The sequence below is a fragment of the Camelina sativa genome, chromosome 13 (assembly GCF_030686135.1).
Source record: "Camelina sativa cultivar CO46 ecotype springtype chromosome 13, ASM3068613v1".
NCBI lineage: Eukaryota > Viridiplantae > Streptophyta > Magnoliopsida > Brassicales > Brassicaceae > Camelina > Camelina sativa.
The window spans coordinates 13,620,133-13,637,605 of record NC_141892.1 but is presented as its reverse complement, the minus strand read 5'-3'; positions in this window follow the sequence as shown (position 1 = coordinate 13,637,605).

Here is a 17,473-nt window from a genome sequence, read left to right as displayed (position 1 = left end):
AACAGTGATTGCTTTTTTGGTATAGTAATTGATCGGTAGATTCTAAATTTGTACCCACAGAGGGGTAAATTAAAGATAGTTATCTGGGGGAGATTCATACCATCTATCAACCACCACTGACCAATCGTTAAAAGTATGAATCCCCTTCTGAAGAACGTCTTCTAAATCATGCTCGGAATTAAAGAAGAACTGAAAGTTCTCTTTTGATAACGCAATGCCTTGAGTTATTCCTTCTTTTTGCCATTTGCGGCCATATTCCAAACTAAATTCTTCATATACAGACATTTTGGGTTGAGTAAACGCCCCACAAGACTCAGAGCATTTGCTTAAGCAGATATGAATTTATGTCAATCCGACATCTCAAACGGAACATCCTCCTCTTTTAAACACATCGCCATCAAAGCTCTATCCATCGCTGAAGACATGGTTTCCTGAGAAATTTTTTTGACTAGATCTCATATGTACAATTTCTTTGAACAACACACCAAAAACTTACAAACCACATCCACAATAAAACACCCCCACCCCCAAAACTTAGGTACTAGTGAAGAACTAGACTTTAGAAATACGAAGTTGAAAAAATCCAGTCAAGCTCAAGAGAAAAACCTAGAACCCTTTGGAGATTTGCAATGATAGTGTAGACAAGTACGAAAACAGGTTAAAATCAAACGAATAGTGTTTTAATCCAATCAAAGCTCTATTCCAGCTAATCGAAGACACTAGCTCAGAAAGAAGGTCTTAAGCCCAAAAAAAGGAAACTTTTAGAATCAACTTAGTTAGTTTATACTTTATAGTTCTTTTACTTCTTTTACTTCATAATATTCAGATTATGCAAATATGTAAGTTAAAAAGTATGTTACTAAGCAAAAATGTAAGTTAAAAAGTAAGTTATTATACATACGTAGTGACTATAGATTCCACACAAAATATTAGCTTGTGCAGAACAATGAAAATAAAATTCTAATCAACTATTATTCCTTTCAAAACATTTTTATATGAGTATTGTAACGGTCCGACCATCAGTTCTTAATGGGTCTCGTGTTCATTTCTGGCCTATGGGCCTATCCATATCCGACATCCGGTTTGTTATATCTGGGAAATTTTTAAGATTTGTTTACCGACCTTATAAATTACCACATGATCTTTTTATGTGTTTTGTACTCACTCGCAAAATTCCAACAATTACTTCTCAAAAGATCATCCATCCTGAAATTACTCCCGCATAATCACTCTTAACTTTGGATATTTGACCGAAAATATTAGTGCACTTTGGTACATCGATAGTCAAATCAATTCTTTCAAATTCCTCCATAAGTTCCTGAAACCAGGGTGTTACAAGCATATTGTTAACGTCATTAATTTTAATACCAAGAATTAAAATTTAGTAATATTAAAGTTTCTTTTTTTAATTACACTTGACCGTGCATGCGTGCGGATAATTTTTCTAGTATATTTATAAAAAGGTTATCATAAAAATGTAACTTTTGAAATTATATATCAATTTATTTACTAAAATATAATATATATAAAAAATAGTTCTCATGAATTAAAATATAAATACACTTTCCTTTTAATAACTGTTTGATTGTACATTACTTTTAAAAAGTGAATTTTTAAAAGAAAATTATTTAACTTACATAAGTTTAGCTTTATTTGACAGTTGTTATCATAAGTACATGTTTTTAATATATCTCTGAATTTATAGTAATCTAGAGATTAATGACTTCACAAAGAATTCTCTAAATAATAAAAAAATTATCATAAAATATGAGTGAAAAGACACTACTCACTAATAAAGATTTTAATATCAAAAATATGAAATGCTCAAAATTAATAAAAATTTTGTATTAAAAATTTACAGATTATAGACTATAAATTTCATAATAAGTGACATTTTGACGTTTTCATACAAACTGAAAACATAATAAAATATCTATTTGGCATTTGGAGTTTCTTCTTGGCTTCATGATCAAGTGCGTTTCCATCTACTCTACTCCTCAAAATGCACTTGATCATGAAGCCAAGAAGACACTCCAAATGCCAAATAGGACTAAAACCTACCATCTCGTGTAATACTTTGAGCAATAGCTTTAGCCACTTTATTTGTTGATACCGAAACTGAATGACAATCCCATAAGACTAAACTGTTGAGTTTGGTATGAATCTCTCTCAGGATAGCAGAATACCTTTGCCAATCCTTGGGATTATTAACAGTATCCATAGCTGCGGTATGGTCCATTACAATCTCCATCTCGTCAATATGTACGTTCAATAAAGCTTCCAATGTCCATTAAAAACATCTTAAAGCACCCTGCATATGAGAATCTAGTTATTTAGCATGAAACATGACTTGTCCGTTTTTGTCCCTTGCAATCTATGCTCCACCAGTCATAAAAGAGCTGTTAATCCATGACGAAGAAATATTACACTTAACTCCTCCACTGCTGGTTTCTGCAATCTTGTCTTTGTCAATACGTCTTTGCTTTGTCATGTCATCTCCAACAAAGCGTTGATTTAAATCTGTTTCCATTGAGCTTAATCATTTAAAGCTTTCAGTACCACATCTTGTACATCAGCTATCTTCCCATTATTGTTTTGAATCAGTAGCATTAGGTGTTCCCAATTATTTCCAACATCTGTAGAAGAGAATCCACTACTAGGTGCGGGAACGTTAGCCACCTCAAAAGCTTGACGAGCCACAAGACAACAAAATATAGTATGACATATTGTTTCATTATTGAAGCCACATACTTGAAAATTTCGGTCCCCACCAATACACCCCTTAAGGCAAGACGCTCCGACACCGCTAGTGCATCAGATAGCAATCTTCATAAGAAAGTTTTGATTTTTGGAACAATTTCCAATCTCCATACCTTAGCTTTCAAGGCATTTGTCATTGCCATGGTAGGATGTTGCTCTTCAGAAGCCATTGATTGCGTCTTCACGAACCGATGCTCACTTTTCACTGAATATGATCCCGACTTGGTGTAAAGCTAGATGAAGCTATCAACAAGATCCATGGTGTTAGAATTTTGAGAGGAAGAAGAAAAAAAAACAGAGCAAGAGACTTTGTCTCTTCTCTTTGAGAAGACAAAGAACGAAAACTGAAACTTTTATTTACGTGAAACTTGTTACAATTTTGTTTTACAACACACCACAGTTATATATAAGTCGTACGGTCATAACCGTTCGTAACTTGTCACAACCGACAACTTGAAACAACACATCTAATAACACATACACACCTCTTCACTAACTACAGACACATTAATTCTTTAATTATAAAACATAATATGACCAAACTCGATTACAAACTAACACATGGTTGTAGGCATAACTAGAATTTTTTTTTGCATCAGAAGGTGAGAATAAGTGATTGACCTTTTCACAATTCCACTGACAGCTTCCATATTCCATCAAAGCTACAACCTGCAAATTCACATCAAAGAAAGTTTGCAATCTATATGGAGCTATGGGACTCTCGTCAAAGATCCACTTATCCATCCAAATACTCGTATCACGCTTATTTCCAATTGTCCTCAATAGGCCTTTTTTCAGCAACTCACGCCCGTGCATCATGCTTTTCCAAACATAAGATGGTCTTTTACCAATACCACAATCTAGAAGACTTCTTTATGAAATATCGACTTTTGTAGACCGAGCCATAAACCATCCTGGATTGTGAAGTATGCATCACATCTGTTTAGCTAACAAAGCTTGATTAAAAATTCTTAAATGTTTGAAACTCATACCACCTTCTAATTTTGGTTGACATAGTTTTCTTTTGCCATCACAATTATTCTATTAGAATTACGTCATAGTACTTGTAATCTGCCTATTTTTACTTAAAACAGATAGAGTTTGTGTCAAAATATATTTTTAAAATCTAAACAAAACTTATATTGAAACATATCAATATTGGTTGTAAGGAAATGCTTGATTGTATTGATATGAGATATTACAATATATATAGGCTTGTACATTAGGGTTTTGTTCATATTAATTACACATGTTATCTTTGTTATATTAGTACTCTCTATACGCCCCCTCAAGATGGAGGCAGTTTCTTGACTCCGATCTTGAAACTTAACTCTGCAAAACGTTGAGGTGGTAACGGCTTAGTGAGAGCATCAGCTAGCTGATCATCACCGAAGATATGTGCGACCCGAAGAACACCGGACTGAATATTCTCACGAACGAAGTGCGTCCAAAGCAACATATTTCATTTTAGAATGGAAAACTGGATTCGCACAAAGGTAAGTGGCCCCAATGTTCTCACAATAAATCACTGGAGGTAGCGAAATGGTGACTCCCAACTCATGTAGTAGTGAACAGATCCAGCATAACTCAGAAGCTGTGTTTGCAACAGCACGATACTCGGCCTCAGTAGACGACCGCGAGACACTCCTCTGTTTCTTCGAGGACCAAGAGACCGGACTTCCACCAAAATAGAAAATATATGCGTTCGTCGAGACATAAGTAGCTTTGTCGCAACCCCAATCTGCATCAGAGAATGCATGGACAGTGAGAGGAGCATCACAACGAAGAAAGATCCTTAGAGTAGAGGTGCCTGCAAGATAACGCAACACCCGTTTCACAGCTTGCTAGTGTTCATTCGTCGGCTTGTGCATAAACTGGGAGAGTCGGTTTACTGCAAAAGCTATGTCAGGTCGTGTGAACGCTAGATATTGGAGACTCCCAACAACCATGTGATAGTCCTTTGCATCATTGAGAGGTGTTCCTGAATTAATTGTGAGCTGGGACGAAGAGGCCATTGGTGTGGGAACTGGGTTTGCGCAAGCATCTTTATCTTTGCTAACAGATCAATAATATACTTCCGCTGCATCAAATGGAGACCTATCGATGTCCTTATAGCTTCTATACCCAAGAAGTAACTCAAAGGACCGAGGTCTTTCAAAGAGAACCGATTGGCAAGCGAGGCATTTAAAGCAGTGACCAACGGAGGAGGACCATAATGATGATGTCGTCGACATAAACAAGTACATAGACGTAGGAGACACCATGCTTGTAGATGAAAAGAGATTTGTCACCAAGAGATGTCTTGAAGCCGGACTGAATGAGAAAGTTGCGGAGTTCAGTGTACCAAGCACGCGGAGCCTATTTTAAACCATACAGTGCCTTGCGCAAACGACAAACATGGTGAGGATGATCCTTATCAACAAATCCCAGAGGTTGTGACACATATACTTCATCATCAACACTTCCTTGCAGAAATGCATTGTTGATGTCAACTTGATGAATAGCCCAATCCTTTTTAACCGCAATTTCTAACACGAGACGAATAGTGGTGGATTTAATCACGGGACTAAACGTCTCCGAATAATCAACACCGTACTGCTGGTTAAAACCATGCGCGACCAGCTGAGCCTTATACCTGTCAATGGAGCCATCGGGTTTATATTTCAGTGTAAAAAATCCACTTACAAGTGATGACATTTTGATGTGCAGCTGGTGGTGTCAAATCCCAAGAATGTTCGCAAATTTGAGAATTAATCTCTTCAGCCATGGCGTTCCGCCAGTTGGGATCGCGTAATGCCTGAGCCACCGTTGTGGGTATAATCGGGGAAGATGTGACCGAGAGACTGTATTTCTTATTCGGCTTGACAATGTTACTCTTTGAGCGGGTCTGCATAGCATGTTTTGGTGGTTGCGGTGGCGGAGCAGGTACCGGAGCCAGTGGCACAGCAGGTTGCAGAACCGTTGATGGAGTGGCATTCGAAGACGACATCGGAGAGGTGGAAGATGATGAAGACGACGTCGTAGAGGTAGAAGATGATGATGATGGGCTTGTTGTTGTTGTACGAGTTGGGCCTGATGGACTTTGATCAAGTGAACCATTGAGGCCCATGGAGGATGGACCATCATTAGCCCGTTTCGTCTGTGTCTCGTGATCGAGATCGAGAGAAACAGAGGAAGTACCATAGGTAACCGGAGACCCGGAAACCGATGATGGAGCCGGTGAGGATGGCAAAGCTGACTATGGCGGGTGAGGATCATTGCACGGGGTGCTGCAGAATGAGATGTAGATGAGTGATACGGAGTTGCCTGCAACACCGGTATCATGTTAGACTACTGATGAGAGGCTACCGGAACCGATATTGGAGGCGGAGTAGAGACAGCCGCAGCAGCAAATGGATAAATGGACTCCACAAACTGGACATGGCGGGACGTGTATACTCGTCCAGTCGAAGGATCCAAACAAAGGTAAGCGCTTTGGGTCAGCGAGTAACCGAGGAAAACACACGCCGTAGATCGAGACTCGAGCTTATTGCTGCGACAAGGACAGAGCCATGGATAGCAAACGCAGCCAAAAACTCGAAGCTTGGTGTAATTTGGAAATGTTTGAAACAGTTTGTGATATGGCAAGTCTCCACCAAGGACATCCGTAGGCATACGGTTTATGAGATACACCGCAGTTGCAAACGCGTACGTCCAATAGGTGAGAGGAACGGAAGCACGACCCATCAGCGCAAGACCCGTTTCAACGATATGACGATGTTTCCTTTTGGAAATGCCGTTATGTTCTGGCGTATGAGGCGGCGTTGTAAGATGCGAGATGCCATGGGAGGTCAAGAACAAACGCAAAACGATGAACTCTCCACCATTGTCTGAATACAACGTGCGTATCCTTGTTTGGAACCGATTCTCGACAAGAGCCTTAAAGGCAATGAAGACATCTTTGACTTGGGATTTAAGTTTTAAAGGATATAACCATGTGTATCTAGTGAAATGGTCAACAAGAACAAGATAGTATTTGAAATTTTAAGAGGAGGTTATGGGTGATGACCAAACATCAGTATATATATATATATATATATATATATATATATATTCAAGAGGGTTAGAGGATGAAATAGTGTTTGTAGAAAATGGAAGTTTGTGACTTTTATTGATAAAGCAATCAGAACAAGAGAAATGTTTTTGTGTAGAAAGAGAAACGGGTAAGAAAAACTTTGAAACTATAGTTTTTAAAACAGAAAAGGAGGGATGCCCAAGTCGAAGATGCCATGATGAGAGATCAGTTGCTGGTGAAGTTGACACGGAGAAGACATTGATGGTGTTGCGGTCACACGGCCACTCATACAGCTCATTCTTAGTTCTGCCTTGGAGTAATTGCGCCTCCGTGCTCAGATCCTTCACCTGAAAATATGCCGGAAAGAAATGCACAGAAACCTTGTTATCATTGCACAACCAATATACGGAAATAAGATTCTTGCGAACATCAGGAACATAAAGAATATCTTTTAAAGCAAGTAAGCGAGAGGGTGTAGGGAGTAATGCAGAACCCGTTTGTGCAATCTTAAGACCGGACCCATCAGCAATGGTGACTTCTTCACCGCCAGAATATGGTTGGTGAAGAGATAAGTTGGACAGATCAGTTGTAAGATGGTGCGTAGCACCGCTGTCCATCACCCAATTCACCGGATTATATGGCGGAACAGATGCAACATTTGCATTAGGGTGACCAAGCGAACCGGAGTGAGGAGAGTAACCACCACCAGAAGGTTGAAAACCACGACCAGACTGCGGCAGTTGAGAACACCACCGGGCACTATGGCCAAACACCCCACATAACTGACACCGACCCTGGTAACCACGTCCATGACCACCACGAGAATTGAAAGAGTGATTACCTCGAGATGAGCGCTGGTTCTGGGGGTTGTGTGTTTGGTTGGAGGACTTGTAGAAAGCAGCATTGGCAGTAACATGAACTACGGAAGAAGCCGTCGCTTGCGACTGAAGCTTTATCTCATAGTTGATAAGCTTCTCATGAATGGCCGGCATGGTAGGTGGAGTATCACGGCCTTCAATCTGGTCAACAATCGGCTTATAATCCTCTGGAAGACCACTAAGTAAATACTCAATCTGTTCTTCATGCTCATAAGGTTTGCCCAACGTAGCAAGCTGATCAAAACGAGAAACAAGACCTTGAACGTATTCATCAATAGATCTGTTACCTTTACGCCACTGCTTGATCTGTTCGCGTAGCTGTTTGATGTGTCCCCATGTTGGTTTCGCATACGTAGAGGAAAGGAGATTCCAGATCTGTGTGGTCGTGGAAGCGTTGGAGAGGATAGGTTGAAGTTCAATCGAGATTGCACCAAGAAGACTAGCGACAATAAGTTGATCTTGTCGTTGCAAAAGATCATACGCGGGATTAGTGATAGTATGACCGTCACAGAGGAGCGTAGAGGCAGGAGCCATCGTGGTGCCATCAAGAAAACCGGCAAGTCCATAACCGGCAAGCAAGGCACGGATCTGTCGACTCCACATGAGAAAGTTGGAGGCAGTGAGTTTTGTAACATTTGACATGTTAATATTGTGTAGCTGATTGGTGGAAGCAGCGTTGATGATATCAGATGTAGGCGCAGCCATGGTGAAGAACAAGAGAAGGAAGAGAAGCGGCGAGAGAGAGAGAGAAAGGAAAAAAAAATTTAGGTCTAGGATTTTACTGCTCTGATACCATGTAAGGAAATGCTTGATTGTATTGATATGAGATATTACAATATATATATGCTTGTACACTATGGTTTTGTTCATATTAATTACACATTTTTTCTTTGTTATATTAGTACTCTCTATACTCGTAACATGATTACACAAAAAAAAAACTTTTTTTTCTTTTTTGTTTGGTTTCATCCTACTCCCTCTGTCTCACATAGATTGATGTTTCAATAGTTTCACACATATTAAAAAAAAGTTAAGCTTTTTATTTTTAAACTAATTTATAATTATTTTATGGTTGAAAGAGAAAATATAACCCACTAAATATTATGCCATTTGAAATAAAATATAAAATAAAAAATTATTTTATTTTTTAAATCTAGAAAATCAATCTTTTAGAGACAAAAAATATTTTCTAAAACATTAATCTATGTGAGACAGAGGGAGTATTTGATTTTCTTGGGAAAATCTCTCTCGACACAGAGTAGTATATATTGGTAGTGATTGGTGAACAAAAACAAAGTATTACAAGTGGTACAACTTTGAATTTTTACCAATAACAAAAATTTTACCAAAAATGCAAAAACTTTATTAAAAGCTTTACTCTCAGCTTTTGTGTACAACTTTCACGTACAACTTTTTCTTACAGTTTTGCACTATTCCATAACAGCTTATAGCGTCAGCTTACAGATTTTTGTACAGCTTTAGCTACGTTACTAATAATGTTGGACATTATGAATGTCTTTTTAGATATTTTTCATTGTTGTTCCCAATCATTTCGGCAAGATCTTACTCACTCTTGTCTAGATTCAATGAATCTCCTGGTCAGTAAATCACACTGGCCACACTTGGATTAGTAAAAGAAGGTGCTAGTAAACTTTATTTTGCTTGACCATTATTCAATGTACCTTATTAATTTAATTTTATATTTAATCCAATACACATGTTCTTTATATTCGGTGTAAAGCATTATCACTTCACTTATCAGGGGACAAGAAACTTATCCAGTGGTTAGGCTGCTGACTAATAACTTTGGATTTTTAGTTTTGGTGCCCATAATCATATTTTGTCCACTTTTCAACAAATTTATAGTATGATAGTTCAAAACTTCCCTAATTAGTAACTAGTCTTTGAAACTCTTATTTTTTTAATAAGAAGTCTGTAACTTTAACTTCGATCCACAAATATGCAGTAGAAAAATGTACAGTTTTAAATTGTATTAAAAGAATCATTTAACAAAAAAAAAAAAAGTGTGTATTAAATAGTGAGGGAAATTTAATGATTAATGTGGGAAACAAAACTTTGGTTGGGGATAGATAGTGTTATCCCTCTTTGATTACGAGTATTTTGTTATGAGTTATAAGTTATAACTATAACATAAATTATAAATTACAATAATATAATACATATAGATAAATAAATAAAAAATATACATACAAATAAATACATATATATATATATGTGATTGAAATATTAGCAATATAAATAATTACGAAAAATGAAAACTGTGATGCAACTCCAATAGTAACAAATGTTTATTTGATATTATTTGAACCACAATACATCGTGCAGTTCTAACGTGATACTTGTACTTCTACAAAATTTTATGCGGTTAATTAACTACACAAATCACAAACACAATTTTTCAAATAAAATATATATTCAAAATAACTTGTTAGAAGTGTATTCAATTTGAACATATACAGACTGTTATAATGAAGAATTCTTAACCGTTACCTCCAATTTTAGAAATAGTGACTAACCAATATCAATTTTTAAGAGATGCACGTATTAGTAATACACATAATTAATGCACGGTGAAATTGTGTTTTCTAATGCGAATATTATACAAAAAGTCAATCAAATAAGTCTAAGTCTGTAAAATGTTTTATAATATGAAAAAATACATAATTTACATTTCCGCCAAAAAATACAAAAAAATATTATGAGAAATATTTTAAACTCGCACTTTGTAATATCTGCGAACCAACTTTTGGAGTTGTGGGATGAGTGTCGATCAAATTCAAAGAGCGTGTCGGTCGACACCACCAATTTCTAGTACGATCGGTTTGTTTTAAATCATCGAATTATACGGATTTGGTTTAGGAGAAACCCTAAACCGAGATATTAAAGATTGCAGGTCAATCTAGGCTTTGGAAGCAGCCTCTTTTGTCGTTTCCAGAAAGAAAAAGAAACAAGGAGAAGTTCTAGTGAGTCTTTGAGAGTTTTTTGAGAGTTCTTGGCCCTTATTTGAGAGATATGTATGTGGGAGTGGAGATTCTGAGGCAAGAGGCGTGTTAGAAGCTTGTTAGGGTGTTAGGTTCTTTATTGTTCGGTCAGAATCTTCCTGTTTAAGAGGTGAGTACATGACAATTGCTTATTTAAGCTTAAAAATCCTCTGTTTTGGTGTTCTTTTGAGTTGTGTGATTGATTCCCTTATTTGTTGTGTGATTTTCGTGTTCTTTGTGGCTTGGTTTTTTTCTTTGGGATGCCTTGGACGAGCGGGAGGCGTTTGGAGACAGAGATCTAAGCTGGAGATCGAAGGAAAACGATGCTCAGCATGGGTGTCGATTGACACATCTAAGATTTTCGGAGAATGTCGAGCATGTTTCATTTGACACCAAGAGGGTGTCGGTCGACACCAACCTTCGCCAGGTGTCAGTGTCGATCGACCCCATTCAACAGATGGCTGATACTTGTTTTACCTGTGTTGTGTGTTGTTTTTTGAACATTGAGTTTTCGATTGCTTGTATGTATAGTCCAGTAGATGGGAGGATTGCCTCACTGAGTATTTTTGATAATACTCATGCGTCTCAACTATTGTTTGTGATGCATGTAAAGACAAGGTATCTGAGACGTAGAATCATGGCGATGAAGAGAAGGATGATCTAGGATCTCGGTTTCGTCTTGTTAGTCTAAATATTTATGTTGTTGAAACCTAGTTTAGAAACATGCTAGATTGTTGGATATAGTAATTAGGATGTTCTTGTATTGATGATATGTTGGAGATGGTTATGTTGTTGGTATATTTCCGCTCTGTATATTGATTATTTACATATTGATTATTGATTGTTTAATGATGATTTATGGATTGGTTGTTTTAATTATGTATTATGGTATAGTTAATTATGTTATTAAAAAAGAAACGGGCCAGTTGTTTCACACTTAAATGGATATGTAGTTGTTTTCAACTTAGTGTATAACTGGATATGTAGTTGTTTCCAAATTACTGTATAACATTAGACTGATTATATAAATCTCATATCTTTCGAGATACAATATATGTCTATGCTACCGGTTTATGTGATTAATCTCATACCATTCTCTGCTTCACACAAACCTAAATCAATATTTTCTTGCATTTCCATGAATCTATTTTCATATTTTTAATAATTTTTAAACGTTTGTGAACAAAAATCATATACGTATATTCATTATTTTCGATTTTACAATGTTTTAAATGTTTTGAAAATCTAAACTGGTGATCAGTTAATTAATTTATCAATGTCATGAGCTATTATATTTTTAAACAGTGATCCAAATTCGGCGTTGTAAAAATAAGAAATTACAAAGTATTCAATGGTCTGATGAAATCTGAATCAATATCCTTCAAATATTTTAAAACATGAGACAAGTACAATTATATCATTGTAGAAGGCACAAGTAAAACATGAACCGATTGAGAGAATCAGTTGAGGTCCCTATTTTGTCGGCAGTTCACATTGACATCACATGTCATATTGATGGGTTGTGGAAGAGATATAGTTTGTTTGCTAAATAGTCTTTTTATGTTTTTTTTTTCCTTGTAATAAATTGCTTTATATTAAAACAGTAAATAAAATTTCTACACCCAAAGATTGAAAATTTTCGGCCCGACATATCGAATCAGGACACATGGTAATCCCAATCCGAATCCAAGACAGCTAAGTTGCTTGTACAAACTAATATTTGTTCAATTGCATATAAACAAACTGTCTATTTCGAAATAGGTCAAAACATGAATAGGCAGTCTGGAAAAATTATTGGGGATAAACTAGACTAGATCTTAGGCTTTTAACCGGAGTTTCAGAGATCTTGAGGAGAACTTAAGTCAAATTGTTGCTATTTCCAGCAACCAATTTATTTAATTAACTGATGTAGTTTGTGGTTACAAAGTTTAAGCAACTATTTAATTATTTTATTTGTCAAATAAAAGATTGAATTCTAACTTGTTGCTGTCGATCAGATATTGGATTAAAATTTATCTATAATAAACTTAGTTTTGTGTATATGAAGGACAATATTTAAATTAGTATATGACAGTTACTGAAATTAATCTTTCGTCATTGCGTATGGGGTCACTTGGACGCATATGTGCCACTCGTGCATTGAATACTGTATGCTTACAAGTATTTAATATTGTGTTGCCTGCCAAAAAAAAACATTTAATATTCTGTAAGTTAGCCTTGACCTTTCTTCTATATAAATCTCCTAACATTTCATAAATGAAATTAAGGAGCAGATCGAATAAAATTGAATTTTAACAATTGAAATGCCAACTACTTTGTTCCACTTTTAGATGGTAACATGTATATATATCCTACCATAATAGATTTAACAACAGAGGTCAACATTAAATGATTTAAACACAAATCCTAAATCACAAATCATAAACAATTTCAGGCAGACGCTGCTGTGACAACCCGTCCCGCAGATCCCACTAGCCCACTGCTAATTGTCCCAACGGACCGTTCGTAGACTTTACTAGCCCACCGCTAGCCACCCAAACGGACTCCAACCTGGTTCTACCAGTAGGTTATTGGTGTGTCAGACGTTACTCGAATCCTGGTCCCCACCCTTTAACAACCTTCCCACAGGACAAGTTGTCACCAATTGAGCTGCAGATCAATTGGTGACAACCAATCTTGGAGTTATATCTAGTTTAATGTTTAGTTGAAAAAAAAAACAACAACAACAGTATTAACAAAACCAATGAAACTGAAACCGTGTCTCTATGTGAAAACCTATACATTTTGAAGATATATCAAGTGTACCAAACTTAATGCAAACCATAGTTTAAACCAATTTGATACGATTTTTTCATACAATTGATTTAATGAATAGTTAGTATTTTTTATTTTTATATCTTCATATTATGTTTTCGAAAACAATCGAGGTCCAAAAACTAATATTTTGTGAACTTACATTCCTTTACTACTGAACTAAAGCAATTTGGTTTGTCGTTTATTTTAGATATAGCATCATACTAATTTTATTTACTGTTGTAATGGTAAAATATAATGGTACAAGATGACGGCACAACTAACAATGGTAATGAATAGCAAGAAGAAACGTTAGCTTATTTATCAAAAACAAAAGACTTCTTCTGTTTCATTATAAATGATGTTTAAGGTTTACATAAAAATATTATTAAATTAGGGTTTATTAAAAAAATTATTAAATAAAATAAATTTAACTAATAACAAAATTTATTCAAAAATATGATTGGTCAGAACAAATTAAATATATTTAATTTTGTAAAAAAAAAACTGAAAACATCACTTAATATGAAACAAAGATGTTTTTGCTCAAACATCACTTAAAACAAAATGGATGGAGTACAAAAGGTTCGCTCAATGATTGTTTTGTCTAGTAAACATTGAAATGGTGTTGCGGTTAAGTAGTTTTTAAATTTTCAACTGTGAAGATAAACTAGAAAGGTTTTTAGATTACAAATTTGTTATCTAGTCGGATAGAAGTCAAATACTGATTGGTTTTTCAAGATAAACTTATCTGTATTCAGCCTATTTATTTTATTTATTTTCTTCACAGGCTGTATGTTTTAAACTGTAACTTTGGTTTTTTATTTATGTGGATAAAATTACAGTAGACTCTAACCAAAAATGTCATACTATAACATAAAATAAAATTTTCATTCCATATATATAGATATATTAGCATGTATAGTTTTTTTGGGTAATATTATAGATAGTTAATAGCATAAATCTTATAAGCGGTATAAAATTACATAAGTAAAATCTTAATGTTACATCACTAGAAAAAAAAAATTGATTTAGATAAAATCCATGATACGTTAATTATTTAACTACAGAACTTGGTTGAATAAAATTTGACTCGACATTATATATCTTAATATAATAAACTGTCGATTTATGTTATATATATATATATATATACTAGAAGTATACTCTCGCGATATGCGAGATAACTTTATAATAATTTTAACATATACTAAATTTATTAAAATATTTAAAATTATATATTTTGTGTTTTGATAAATTATCTTATGTTTGTTATTTGTTTTGTTTTTAAATAAATATTCTCGATCACTTAAAATGAATGACTATTGATTAGTTAAGCATTAAATATCTTATAATATATGGTTACTTTGGTACTTATGGAAATCGAGAAATAATTTCATTTTTAATTCTATTGATGAGTGACCTCTTTCTATGATACTTAGAGCCCAAGGTGAAATTGATGAATGGATCATGCACACTACTTCCGAAAATAAACACCAAGACTCCTTAACAGGACAAAATTCCCAAGAAAACTGGAAAAGACCAGCTCCACCATTCATTAAATGCAATTATGACGCAAAATTCGATCCCATAACTCATGACACAAAAGATGGATGGGTATTCCGAAGTAATACAGGTGCAACTTTAGGATGGGAATCATCGATTCTAACTACTGCAAGTACTTCTCTAGAGGCTGAGAGTAAAGCTCTCCTTGTAGCAATTCAACAAGCTTGGATAAGAGGACTTACATCAGTTTGTTTTGAGGGAGATTGTGAAATACTCACCAAGATAGTCAATGGCAAGAATTATGATATATCGATAGATGGTATTTACTATGATATCATCCTTTGGGCAAGCAAACTACAACATGTTGATTTTGTTTTTGTTAAGTGTCATTGTAATAAATTAGCTCATCTTCTAGCTAAGTATGGATGTAATACTTCAAGCTTTTACTTTAAATGTTTCTCGCCACCTGTTTGGCTGACAGACCAATTGTATCATAACTTTTTAAATTTTTAATAAAATCACCATTTAGACGGGAAAAAAAAGATATAGAGCTCTTCATGTTTTGATGCACAATCAAGACGTACACACATTTTTTTACGTTGGGAAAAAATATTGATTACGTATAAAATAAAATGCGGATGAGCATGGACATTATGTGTTAGTTTGTCCACTTTTAACATAATCTATAAAACATCAATATCTTCTAAAACCAGACACCTCCAAGAAGGGCGAGACAGTAGCTTGAATTTCTCGAATAACCTCTTCTTGAACCGAAACTCATGTTCTTCCTTCATTCTCTGTGTAATTAAATTCATTAATTAGATAACTAAAGGTATCATAAATAATTTTGATATTTATATATTACCAGCATGCTTCACACATGCTTAAAAGTTTTATTATTATAATTTGAATGTTTTAGCAATAAAATATTTTAATCTTAATAAATTATACAAATGACTTCAAATGCAATTCTGTTCTAGAAGTAGAATTCTTTCTGTTTCTTGATTAATTGAATTTGGAAAAGAAAGTTCTATGTAAGATATTTCTATATTTTGATCACGTACTTTATATCTATTGAACATACTAAATGCAAACTGAATTTTAGTTTAGAATTGAGTAAAAAAAATGTTATTAATATATATTGATATATTATTATATCAAATAAAGGACTATGGAAATGGTTATCGGAAACAAAGTTAATAAATACAAACAAATACAGTTGTAACGTTAAGGAACAAATTTAAAGTAATAGTATTCGAAACAGTTAATATTTGTTTAAACTCATTTTCATGGGTAATACATACAAACACACTTGTATAAAATATAGCATGGGTGATAAGTAGCATAAATATTGTGACTAAGATATAAAATCTATTAGAGTTTATGAATTATGATCTAATACTAAAATTTTTATATTAAAAATTTATCAAATGGATCAAAAGAAAAACAAATTACAACATTGATATACAAAATAGGCATTTGAAACAACATTTACCAACATTTACAAGTGAGAATGTGTTATGTGCCTAAGACATTCTTCATCTAACTCTTTCTAATGAATAACCATATTTCACATGTTCACTTCTATATATGCTCCAAAATTTCGACTCAACTTATTTATTTCAAAACCTACAAATGTCACATATAGAAAAAAGTTAAATATTACAAAATTGAGAAAATCATTTGAGAGGTAGAATAAGATGTTTAATGAAGACTTTGTCTAGGTATTAATAGATAAATTTGTAGTAGTATTAGAGGTTTTTCAGTTTTTTTTGTGGTCAAACATCATGGGAGTTATGGTTACATTTCAAAGAATAAATATACCATAAGTTTTGTCTGTGTTTTTTTTTTTTTACAAAACACAAATTGTATTGCAATTAATACATTAAAGTGTATTCATATGATGAAAGATTTGTTTTTGAAAATTTTCAAACATCACGGGAGTTACATTTTCAAGAATTAATATGCAATAAATTGTGTTAATGTTTACTCTTAAAGATAAATTAAATATTATATTGTTTTATATCTTGAAATTATTTTAGAATAAATTGATTTGATATTTTGGCACAAAAACTGTGAAACAAATATTATACTTTTTTGTCAACAAATAATTATTATAATATTATAATATTTTTATAGCTTGAAATTAGTAAAGAATTTAATAACTATCACATTATATTTTTCCAAAATTATGATATTAATATTTAAATCTTTAATTATCAGAAATTTATTTTGTCTAAATTTATAATAAGAAATTCATTCTTTCTTATTTGCAAAATTATAATGTTATGGTAATCTTATATAAAATATTGAAAATGATACGTATGAGAAATTATAATGTTATGTTAATTATATAAAATATTGATAAAAGATATCTCTATATAATTACTGAAAGGACATTGCGTAAATGTCAATATATTTTTTAGTACAGAAATATCATCTAAATTTAGTGAATATGAAAATAATGTATGTACTTTTGA